The sequence below is a fragment of the Phyllopteryx taeniolatus genome, chromosome 9, assembly GCF_024500385.1.
Source record: "Phyllopteryx taeniolatus isolate TA_2022b chromosome 9, UOR_Ptae_1.2, whole genome shotgun sequence".
In the NCBI taxonomy this organism is placed as follows: domain Eukaryota; kingdom Metazoa; phylum Chordata; class Actinopteri; order Syngnathiformes; family Syngnathidae; genus Phyllopteryx; species Phyllopteryx taeniolatus.
The window spans coordinates 26,532,710-26,544,872 of record NC_084510.1 but is presented as its reverse complement, the minus strand read 5'-3'; the positions used below and the strand labels follow the sequence as shown (position 1 = coordinate 26,544,872).

The 12,163-nt window shown below is 42.4% G+C and overlaps 1 long non-coding RNA gene across 1 annotated transcript; it reads right to left on the bottom strand.

The window, feature by feature from the left end:
• Window positions 1-9: 9 nt before the first annotated feature.
• LOC133483192 (uncharacterized) lies at window positions 10-11,774 on the bottom strand. Its single transcript, XR_009790050.1, has 3 exons — window positions 11,622-11,774; window positions 10,308-10,420; window positions 10-214 (listed from the first exon to the last, which is right to left on the bottom strand). It is a non-coding gene; the product is annotated as an uncharacterized LOC133483192 (long non-coding RNA).
• Window positions 11,775-12,163: the final 389 nt, after the last annotated feature.

The following is a 12,163-nucleotide window of genomic DNA, read 5'->3' as shown; positions in this document are numbered from 1 at the left end:
CCTCACATGTCTGGGAAAGCATTTATTAGAGTGGAAGTGGGTAGGGAAAAAAATGGACCAAAACTTAAAGTCAGCCCTATTATCTTGTCTTGTCTTGGATCAATCCTCCTCGGCCTTGCTCTGCGTTGCGTTGTTGTGGGCCGCCATTTGTCGCAGTCGTATTGTTGAGCTTGCTCGGCCTCGCCGTCTTCTGCTGTAATCGCTGCTCTCGTCTCTTGTTAGAGGAAACCGGTAAAAAGGAGAAAAAGAAAACATTTTAGCAGCACTTTATTATTCATATTTAAACAACTAAAATCTTTGTTATAGAGGAGAGCGGCTGATGGATGACTTGATGTCTGTTGAGATGGAATTCTGTCATATTTTTCATATATCTTTCTTTTTTTTTTTTTGCTGTTGTTTATAAAGCACTCGTATAAGTGCACGGCAATTGTTGGCAGCGATGCATCATCGAATCAGGACTTCAATCCAAATCACTTGTCATTGCGACCATTCCACAGGTTTTTAGCATAATGTCGCTGTCCACTAAAAAGGATGGATCTGCAGCTTTTTGCAAAAAACAAGTTTGGGGACAGGTCCTTGAGGCTTTTTCGTCAAGGACCTGTCCACCAAATTTCTGGTCAGTCGGTACAACTGGTTTTGGGGGCTGATTTTCCCGGGGACGCCACTGAATGAGTTTTGGGTAATTTTTTGCTTTTCACCAGGATGCACACTGAAAAAAAAAAATCGAATTTAGAGTTAACTGTTTTTCATTAGACAGCGACATTATTTTGAATGTCTGTTTTTTTTTAAAAAAAACATTTTTTGTGTGCCATCCAATCAGTGCCTTTCAAGTGACCTTCAAGGGCACGCCATTCACATAAAACAAACGACAAGCCTTTTAAACAACTTGTAAATAAAACACACCACAGCCACTCCCAAAAATGTTCAAATGATTAAAATGATTTTTATTGTTAGATTGTTACTGCAAAGAGGACTGTAACCTTTAAAAAAAACAAAACAAAAACAAAAAAAACGCATTTTAGCCTCCACACACTGTTATTCAATCATCAGATGTTACATGTTGAAGGAGTGGGAGGGTGGGGTGGGTGTTTTCGTTTTAGGGCACAAAAAAAACAACATTGTAGTGTTTTTTCATAATAAAAAAAAAAAAAAAAGTGTGTGTTGTTTTGCAGAATGCGAACCTCATTTGTGTTGAGGAAAATGTTACGAACGGATGTTGTCCTGATTGTCAAAATTGGCTGAATAAAAGAAACGATGCACACGGAAACACTGCGTGTGTGTGTGTGTGATGTCAACCATAGAACAGGAAATGGATTTTTGTAACATAGGAAATTGAAACGCAACTATGAAACTACAAAGGTAATGCGAGTGGAAACAGTCCAAAGATGTGTCCAAAGTACAATAGAAAACTGGTGCCAAAGCACGACTGAAAAGTAGGGAAAATAGTAATTATGAACAAAAGAAAAGACTAATAAGCGTAAAGCTCGACTAACAGATTAACCGTCAACAAGCAGCAACAAAACAAGGCGCAAGGAGGAATACCAGGAAAATGTCAGACTCGATGGGGAGAAAAAAAAAAGAGCGAAATACATCAAACTCGACGCGGCATCCAAAAAGCCAGCAATAAAGAATGCAGCACAGCAAACGGCAAAGACAAAGCAACAATCTGGTGTGGCCGCAGAGTTGACTACGATAGCTCAACTCCTCAATGTGGAAACAAAACACAAAAAAGAGAAAAAACAAAACTCAAGAGTGGATCATGACGAAAATTTGTAATTGAATGTAATCTACCTGCAAAAAAAACCAAAACTCAAATGTCCCAAAGCTATGCTAGTGACACCGGCAGCTATTCCTGACCGTTTGCCCTCGCCCAAGCTGACGTTTAAATGCCAACCCGCGTGATCACCTTGAGCCAAATGCGATCGCCGCTTATTAGAACGCCACCGCCCATTCTCGGACCCTCTCAGCAGTGGCCAATCATAACTCATCGTACTTGCAAACTTGAACCCTCGTGAAGAAAACGCTCAGTAGGTTCCCGGCAATTGAATCGCGTTTTCGAGGTCGCCGCTGGCCTGCTCGCACTAATGAGATCGAGTACAGCATTTGCAATGGGTGGTTCCAAATCCCCTCCTGCTTCTGGATGGATAAAGACGATCCCCAGTTCAAACCTTTTCTGCTCCCACCACTCGCAGTTCAATAGTATTTATTTTACTACGGGGACAGTAGGGGGTGAGGGGCACTCAGCAGGGAAGTGGCGGCGCCCCGGGTACGCCAGGTTGGCCGTTGCCGCTTTCAAAAAAAAAAAAAACACAATTTTAAAAAAACGTCTGCAATTTCCTTGGGTTTGCGGCAGATTATTTGCGGTTTGATTGATTTTTTTTTATTTTTTATTTTTTTTTTAACTCATTTACAAATGACACCTGGCCCATCTGCCCCTTTTGGAAATTAAATGTGGACTTTTGATGACCAAAATGTGCCCACCCCTGCCGTAGACCCGTAAAATGGACTCGTGCTGCGTCGTCCGGCTGAGTGTGGTCACTCTGCGGTTGCGTAAACAGAAACCCTCCCAGCCCCGATCTGAACAAATACGGTATATTGTACGTTTACTGTGTTTGCGCTTAAACACCACAAACTGACATAAGTATTTAACTGATGCTGAAAGTGCAACACACACACACACACACACACACAGGCTTGACGGGAGCCACTTCCGGCCTTCCAGCAAGACTGCTTGACCCCAATTTGCTTTAGGCAGAAATGTGCTTGGGGGGGGGGGTTGTCCTTTTAGTTGCGGCCAGCAGCTGCAGACTGCGCTTTCACAGGAGAGTGAACATCAAGCAGGTTGGACTGCGACAAGAGAGAGCGGGGCCGTCGGGCGTTGAAAAACGGGAAAGGGGAGTCGCGGCCAAAAGAGAAACAAACGGAGGCGACCAAGTACTGGCCTCGGGTTCAGCGTCTCGCACCATATGCCTCTGTGTTTGCCTCTCTTTCGAATATGTATTTTTATTTAGAGAATATAAAAAGTCTACACACCCCTGTGCCAGGTTTTTGTCATATATATATATATATATATATATATATATATAAAAAATAAAAAAAAGTAACCAGGATAAATCATTTCTAAACATTTTCTACCATTAATGTGACCAACCTGTACAACAAAACCTGTTTTTTTTGTTACATCTTTTGGAACGGGGAAGTAAAGTTCTTGCACTATCTGGCTCACCTTTTGGCACTGAAATAGGTTTTACCACCAGAGGGCACTGTTTGTGTTCGGGTTTTGTCTAATACAGCGTCGATACAGTTTTAAAACGAACGCATGTGTATTGCTCATTTACATGCATTGCGGGACGTTTTGCTTTTTTTACATTGGCCTTTTGGGCAGACAGGATGGAGTCCCTATGAATTCTGCCTAGCAACAAGCAACCCTCGCGTGACATGAACATGAAAACGTTTACTTTTTCTATCAACTTCATTTTACTTAATTTGATTTATATTGGCATTTCCTTTTCTTTACTTGTACTTTGTATTTCACTTTTTAACAATTACTTTTTTTTTTTATTTCGCTTAAAAAAAAGCTTATTTCCTATTATAAGTTTTTCTACTTTTACTCTTTGCTTTTTCTTATTATTTTTCTGTCACCATAAAAGACAGGAGGAGGTACATTTTCAAGTACTGTATCCATGCTTTTCCTCAAGTTGTATTATGAACATTACATTGAGGCTCCACCCCCCCAAGAGATACGCTTTCTTAATAGAAAATAATGCGGTTAATAAAAGTGTATAAATCCAATATTAAAAGTGTAATGCATGTAACAGTAATACAATTTTGGGACGCTGTGTAAACTTTTCCTCGTGTGCCTTTTTGCCAGTGAATCTCATTGTTAGTCTAAATGAGTATGCACGGATGCACCTGCTTTCCCTTCCTGCATGCGCGAGTTTCCTTGGCTGAGGTCAGCACGTATGGTCCAAAAACTAACAGCCATCATGGGTCTCTGGAGCTCCGTGGAACATGTTTGGAATACTCGGATGTTTTTGTAGCCAATGTAGTCACAAGTAGGATTTCTCTCGAGGATACAGCGGGTTTACAGAGTGGGCCGCTGTAGTGCAAGATTGAAATGTATTGATTGTGTCTATATTAACATGGCACATCCTGACGTTCACCGAAAACTCAAGAGATCTGTAAAGAGGGGACATATTTAGTCAAATTTACTTGGTATAAAAAGAGCAGGCTTTCTGGAATGCTTGCCTGTCCACCAAGTGTGAAATTCAACATACAAGTCAATAGTTTTTCTGGGGTTAATTTGCATCGTAACTGGCCACAGACCCAGTTTTCAACAGCTAGGCTGGGACGGACAAGATCCAGAGCAACTTTCAAGCGACGGCCAGACTACACTGTCTGAAACCCTTTCCGGCAGTAAGACCATCCCCACCGGGGAAAAGGCTTTTACTGTCTTTTTTTTTTTTTTTTTTTTGAAACGGCACTCTGGGCTTTGCTTTCACAAGCAGAAGCCACCGTAGTGACGAAAGCCGGACTCGGTATTGGCTCAGCAGCTTATGGGGCGACATACAGTCACTATCTGATGAGCATTCATTAATTCCTTCTCTTCCCTTGTCCAAATAATAAAGTCAATCCATCCATCAAATTAATTAAGTATGGGCCCTAATAGGGAACCCTGGGGGACGCCACATTTGGACGGGCAGTTTTTGAAGACCAATATTTCTGTCCCTTCACGTACTGCACGTATAAGAAGCACTTCATCCTTTCACGAATTCAATTACTCTAAAGACGCCCAGAGGCGTGTAACGTTATGCTGACCATCAACCCCGTTGGTCGTCAGATGTTGTGTGAGCAGCGCAGGGCCAGGCCGGACTATACTTCTGCTTTGTTTTCCGATGTTTAGGCAGTTTCTTCGGACAAAGTATTAGTACTCCAGTACATTATGAGATTTGCTGCTTGACTGTATTCACAAGTTTTTCAGGGTAGTCCACTGCGGCTGCTGGGCTGAAGGATGGGAATGTGTGGCAGAGTCTTTTCAGGATTGATGTTCCCACCCTGCTCTGGAGTGCATCCAGCAACCAGACCTTCATCGTGCAACCAAAGACCTCCACAAAGCACGCCTCTATTGGGCTCCAACAAGACGATATTGTAAGAGATGGACTCACACAGAAACTAACAACATGAGTGTTTGTGCTCCTTCTACTTTAAAAAAAAAAAAAATCTTTCGATATATTTAGCTAATTTTACCGACTACATGTTGCTTCCGCTTGAGTTATTTTCTTCTCCCCTTTTAATAAAAATCGCCTCAAGGTAATAATTATTTTCTGGTTTTGGATTTGATGATGATGTTTTTAATGTTAGTGTGGCTCTAACTTTGAGCTTCACAAGTTTCCATGTCCAGGTGTCCGGTTGCTATGGCAACACACAGCTGGATTGTTTTGACTGCATTGACCGACTGGGACAACACCTGAGGAGGCACTTGTGTGATGAACAGCTACAGCACACCAACAAAATGGATTTGATTGACATGATCTTCTTTGTGCATTTCGGCCCACCGTCCGAACACGTGGCTCGCACATCGAATGGCAGCTCACCATAAGCAACTCTCTTGACGGCGACCCCGCCACCATTTGTCCAAAAAGGAGGCGCTCAATTTGTCTGACCTCATACATTGTGTGGAGAAAAGGGATCAGCTGGCGCTTGAGGGAACACTTGTTCCTTCCAAATGTCAAGTTTGCTTTGCAGCTGCCACACACACTCACACATACAAGTCAACTCGCTCTACATGTCCACCAGCGAGCTGAGCACCGAGGCGAACTAATTACAATGAACTCCTCATCGGCATTCGACGAAGGCCGCCCCCTCCCCTCGAGGGAACGTGGCCGACATCTGCGCCTGCTTAGTAGACAGCCACACCTCTCGCCAAGCGGGAGACCTTTTCCACAGGTGACGGATTGGACTCCGAAGCTCGAGGTTGACCAGAACCTCTGCGGCTGTCACCGCTGGTGTGTCAGGTCAGAAATCGTGCGCTTCAAGTTTTACAGTAGGTCAATAAAACACTGGAATTTAGGCTCATTTGCTTCTCTTGTTGGTTTACTCCTCCAGTGACATTTCTATAATCTTGGGAAAAGTATGTTTCTGTTGCTAGGCAGGGTTTGCAGGGTTTGCAGGGCACAATCACTTGTGCTTTATAGACCAAGGTCACGTTTCAAAGAATTGACATATGACAAAAAAGAACGGAATGATTAAGAAACAAGCTTATTGACTCGTTTCGCAATTGAATCACTACACTGTATTGAATACCTGTATGTAGTCGACCTATATTCACATTTGGCGTTTTCAAATTCACCTTTGTGGCATCTTGGGGCCAAGGAACTATGTTGGCGTTGAGGAGCTTCATTTCGATGGAAATAGTGCTTTGACACCATCTTGTGGCATTTAGGTGCCAAGCAATTCCGTTTAAGCGCATTGAGGAGCTTGATTGAGACAAAAGTAGTGCTTTTCCGCCATCGGGTGGCATCTTGGTGTCATGGACCTATTTTGGAGTTGAGGCTCTTCCTTTAGACAAAAGCAGTGCTTTGCCACCATTTGGATGAGCGATGTTTTTGACAGGGAACTATGCTGAAGTGAGTTGAGGAGATTCATTCAGATGATTTCTCTTGTTGCTTGAATCCTCCAGTGGTATTTTCCTTATGGGGGGGGGGGGGGGGGGGGGTCACTAATGGTGTAGTGGTACAGTCGCCTGATGGGTTCATTCCCAGTCATTGTAAGCGTGTTTCCATCCTATTTCTGCCTCTTTTTTTTTTTTTTACGTAAAAGACATTTTGTATTGTATGGAATTATGATACTACAATTATATTTTGTACCATGAGTTTTAATTCTAATCTTTATTTTTCTTCTTCATAGTAAGGATCCAATTTGAACACCCACTTGTGTTTCCTTGCCTAGAAAGAGGATCAACTGGACAGAATGATAGTTGTTTTCAATGAATTAGATTTTTGCAACAATGGGTTACTGATGCGTCGCCTGCCAATTCGTTTGCTATGATTTGCTTTTGAAATCCTAAGATGCCTTAGAAATGCTGTCGCTTCCATTTATCACACAGCAAGCAAGCCCACTGGGATTTTAGCATGGCTCACATACATTATCTGACTGGGCATTTTTCCACTTTTTTTGGGGTCGTCAGAAATGTGCAGCGGCGGATGGGAAAATGATGACGACGACGACGACGATGGAAACGACAGCCGCCTGGCGACTGAAGCCTTTTTTTCGGACGTGGCGAGCCCGCCAAACGAGGCTTTTCTTTCTTCAAGGTCTCGATCCCCCCACCGGCCGTGCTTATGAAGCTCTCCGTCGGGCCCCTGCGCTCCCTGCATGTCATGTGGAATGTTATCATTGAGCCTGGCGAACTTCCACAATGTCATCTACGTTTAAAACCTAAAATTTCAAGAGCAATCATATGAAAAGATCAAGACATCTTTAAAGGCGACATTTTATGCATTTTTTTTTTTTTTTTTAAAACCAGTTCCCAAGTGTCCTAATACGGTGGTCGGTGCCTTGAGATACAAGTTGAATTCGTTCTGTAAGCAGACATCTTTTTCCACTGAAATGATTGGAAATCCCATTCATTCACTCCAGTATCCCCAAAATGTTTGGAATGTTTTGTGTTTTTTAAGAAGAAAAATAGCACCTTATAATATTGTACTTCATAAAAACATACATATTTCCATAAGGAAATAGAATGTCAAGTTTTTCAAGCATTTTGTGCTTCAATTGCATGGACTTTGTGCTGCTCCGTCGTGTGTGTGTGTGTGTGTGTGTGTCTTGGCCACTTGGAGGCAGTATAACACAGACATACTGATCGATATGGAGATGGTCAAAAGTTGCTTCTGTATTAGTCATTCTTCACAGAGGAGGAAGAATATATGCCTTTGGGTATTGTTATATTATCTGTGGACATGTGTTTTTCCACCATTTGTGTTGAAATATCCGATGCTTATTGGGGTATAACACCGCAACACCGATACTACGCGTTAGCCCATCTATGGCATTTTGCATTGTCCGTTAGCATTAAGTTAAGATACTTTTCTATGGTGAAACGATGTGGAAATATGCAAGGCGTGATCCTCTTTGTTTTCTGTTTAGTTTGACTCCAAAACTAAACTTCTTTTTGGTCGAATTCTTCACGACCGCTGCCCGTTATTCGAGTTCCCTGCCACCTTACAGCGATCGCATCTCAAATTTTCGTTCGCAAGTCAAAACCTTTTTTTTTTTTAATTATTCAAAACAAGACTCCTGTCGTCATAAAAAAAGGTGTTGAAAAAAAACCTCACCCACCGTGAAGAGTAAAACCTAAATGACTTAAGTGCGTACAAATAATTTTGCGTTGCAGATGAGCCTCAAACATCTCTCTTTTTTGAACATTGTTAATTGTCAGCCAGTATAAAAAGAAGTGAAACACAGTAAAATGGCAGAGCATTGAAAGCTAGTGCTTCCAAATCTATCTGAACTTCGGAAGCAAGTGTATGGCGATGTCGGATTCTGTTTCCTTTGCGTAAAATACCAAAGAAGAAGAAGGCCTAACTATTTGTTACTGCTCACGGAACTGAGCGGCCCTTGAACAGCACTTGATTTTCTTTTGCGCTTGGATTCCAGGTAAACTGGCTTCCATTGAGAAAGAGGCAGGGTACCGCAGGCATTTCATCATTTACTCTCCAAGTCAAATCACTTGATGAGAAGAATCGTCTTCTTTCTTCCGTATGGGGCTCCTCTGGGACCGCCGCATTTCTTCGGCTTTTCGTTCATGCGCATTGCCTGGAATCAAACGTGAACGTACATCTGCTACTGTGGCCTATTGTCATTATCATGATCATTATTATTATTATTATTATCATTGCTTGAGTCTTGGAAGGAAGTCCGCTGACGGGGAATAAGAGCGCAGTCGTGCAGAGAAGAGAGACATTATGCAAATCAGGGACACAAACTCACAGACGCAGCGATCGACTGGCTCACTTCAAGACAAAGTGGAATCTGTTGTGATGGCTTCTTATTCATTTTATTCATAGAGCATATATCAGTAGACACATTCCATTCACTGCATCAATTATTCTTTTCATATGCAGAGTCACACCCAAACACACATCGTATTTTATCCAAGCGTCAAGATTCTGTATAAAAACTATGGATGCGCTGAAATAATTCTTTGACAATGACAGCGAATCTTTGTGATGTTGTTTTTATGCACCACGATGTTAGATTTGAAATCAAACCCGCAACATGTGACCGAAGGGTAGACCACTTTCAGCAAAATAGGGCATCTTCCATTTAGGAATTACAGCCATTTTATGCAGGGCGCTGTATTTCCGAGTCGTTAACAAAATAAAAGCGTCCCACCCGGCTTGCCTCTGTTTGTACAATTGCGCCACATTTGTCCATAGTAGTGCTTTTGATTTTGTTATCAATTCCACTTTGCCTTGACATGCATTGGAATATCAGTTCATATCATTACCAAATAAAGGCTTCCCGTCTAAGAGACACTTCCCATGTGATGACTTAAAGGAAGAGTTAGCAGTTTTCAAAAAAAAAGACGATTTTTGTCATATATGTTAAAACTGTTTTATGACCTGACAGTAGAATATTATTAAAACAATCTTTAGAAGAATCAGCCCTCTTGGCCCCATTTAATGCCTCTAACTGAATTTGTATTATTATTTTACAACTGGCCACGGTGCGACAACAATAGCCTATCAGAGGCGTGACCGAATAGTCTGTCAAATAGTCTGTCTGCGCAAAATCATTTAACTCCGGTTCGAAACTAATCTACAAAAAGAAAGAATTGGACAGCTCTCTACTTCAAATCATGGGTGAAAATATAGAACAGTGGTGTCGTATACTTTTAACGTGACTGTTGGTCATTGGCTTGCTGTACAAAGGTATTGAGACACACTTCTCCACCGGTACAACAATGAATGGTAGCCATTTTTGTGGTGTCCCGATACATTTGCACACATACGCTTATGATCTTTCCAAATGGGAATCTCCACATATAAGGAAGAAGACCGTTGAAAGCCACTTCCGAGTTATTGGCTCAGTACTAAAAGACAATTTATGACCCCTATCAGCCTACACGTGTTTGGCTCAGCATACACACTCGTCACATTTCAAAACATTTGTACGTTCGCTCCTGAGTCAGGTTTCCTTGCATAGTCGACACACTCATCTCTCTTTTGTTCGTTTTGTCAGCAGCTCAATCATGGAGAGTGAGTGTGTGTGTGTGTGTGTGTGTGTGTGTGTGCGTGTGTGTTCACCTCTTTTCTTCCAGGCGACAGTGCAGCAGTAATACCACAGACACACCCAGATTGAACTGGTTTCCGGTATATCGATCCCGGGCTCAACGGAGCAGCAGCCACGCATCATCCAGCTGTGTGTGGAAAGAGAACAACGACAACAAAAAGGAGCGCGTCACTCAACTTGAACAGCAGAAATCCAGCGACATAATGGAGATTGTACGAATGTGGTGCAACAGCTTTGTTAGAGTTGCTCAGTTCGCTTCTCATTGCAGTGATTGACGTTTTCTTTTCCTGATCTTCAGTGTGTTCTGAACAACATAAAACGCCCACGGGGCTTTAAAAGCGAAGAAGGTTGACGGCAAAAATCCATTTTCTGTGACATCTCGGCACAGGCGGAACCATTTTTTTTTTTTTCACCTGCAGCGAAAAGTGGCATAATTACCTTCAAACTCTTGCCAGTAAGCACAGATTTAAAAGTAAAGTAAAAGCACAGTGGCGCGTCCTAAGTTGAACACTCGTTGGAAAGAATATACATTTAATCAAGTAATTCCAGGCTCAAACTTTCACCTTAATTAAAACTTAACTGTACTTGCATGTTTTTATCGTGGAAATGTTATGGAAAATGCACTTTTAATCGGGTGTATACAAATAAATAACACATTTGGGGGGCTGCCTATTTCTCAAAAAGCGTCTTGTCTAGCGTGTCGTTCGGAATTGTGTCAAATTGCGATGTAATGGCTAATTTCCATATTGACGGTTATCAGTCCTCCCTGTCCAGTTTATTTACAAACAAAACCAGAGAGAGTGGGTAGAAATTCCCCAATGACAAGCTAAACATTGGACACGTCAACTTATCCAGCCGGTTAATGGCGGACGCACGACCCAGCTGACTTGCAAGTGCTGTTCTCGCATGTTTGTCAAGTTTTAGATTGACTGCACTCAGGCCTGCCTCCAGTCGAAAAACGAAGTTAAGCCAGCTGCCGCAACGCAACGACTGTTCATGAAGGTCACACAGTAATAATGGACATCAATGCCGTGTTAGGCTTATATTTTGGAGTTGGCCCTTACAGCGTGTTGACGGCACGTCACCATAATGGTTGTGCTTATGAACAGCGCAACGGTTGTGGCGGCCGGCTTGACTTCGACTTTTCAACGGGCCTGTTATAATGCCATCATATGCCGTTGCCACAATCATGTTCAATTGCTAATTTATTGCACCCAAACAATGCTAATTAATTACACGATCATTGATGGTCGCTAGTGGCGAGCAGCTAGCTCGCGACTGTCGGTGCACTACTTTTCAAAAGCAGTTAATTAGGCAATAAATAATACCTTTGATGTTGACACCCTGACACAGTTCCTACCGATCCATTTTCAACAAAGCAAGCTTACTCAAGGCGGCACGGTGGACGACTGGTCAGCGTCTGCCTCACAGTTCCGGTTGTTTGTTTCTGTGTGGCCTGCGATTGGCTGGCAAGCAGTTGAGGGCGTACCCCGCCTCCTGCCCGATGACAGCTGGGATAGGCTCCGGCACTCCCGCCAACCTTGTGAGGAGAAGCGGCTCACAAAATGGATGGATGGATGGATGGATGGAAGTGTCCTCAAATGTGCAAAATTAGCAGGCAAAAGTGCTCCAGTAGTTTTGACATCACTTCAGAGTGACATGGTGGCCCCCTTAGATTGATGCATTATTGCGATTGTAGGCACAATGAATAATACATTTTGATTTGGGAAGTACTAATTTTAATAATAATGCATTTTATTTGATGATCTCAATGATCTCCATGATGATGATGATGATGATATGAAGTACAACCCCCATTCCAATGAAGTCGGGACGTTGTGTTAAACATAAATAAAAACAGAATACAATG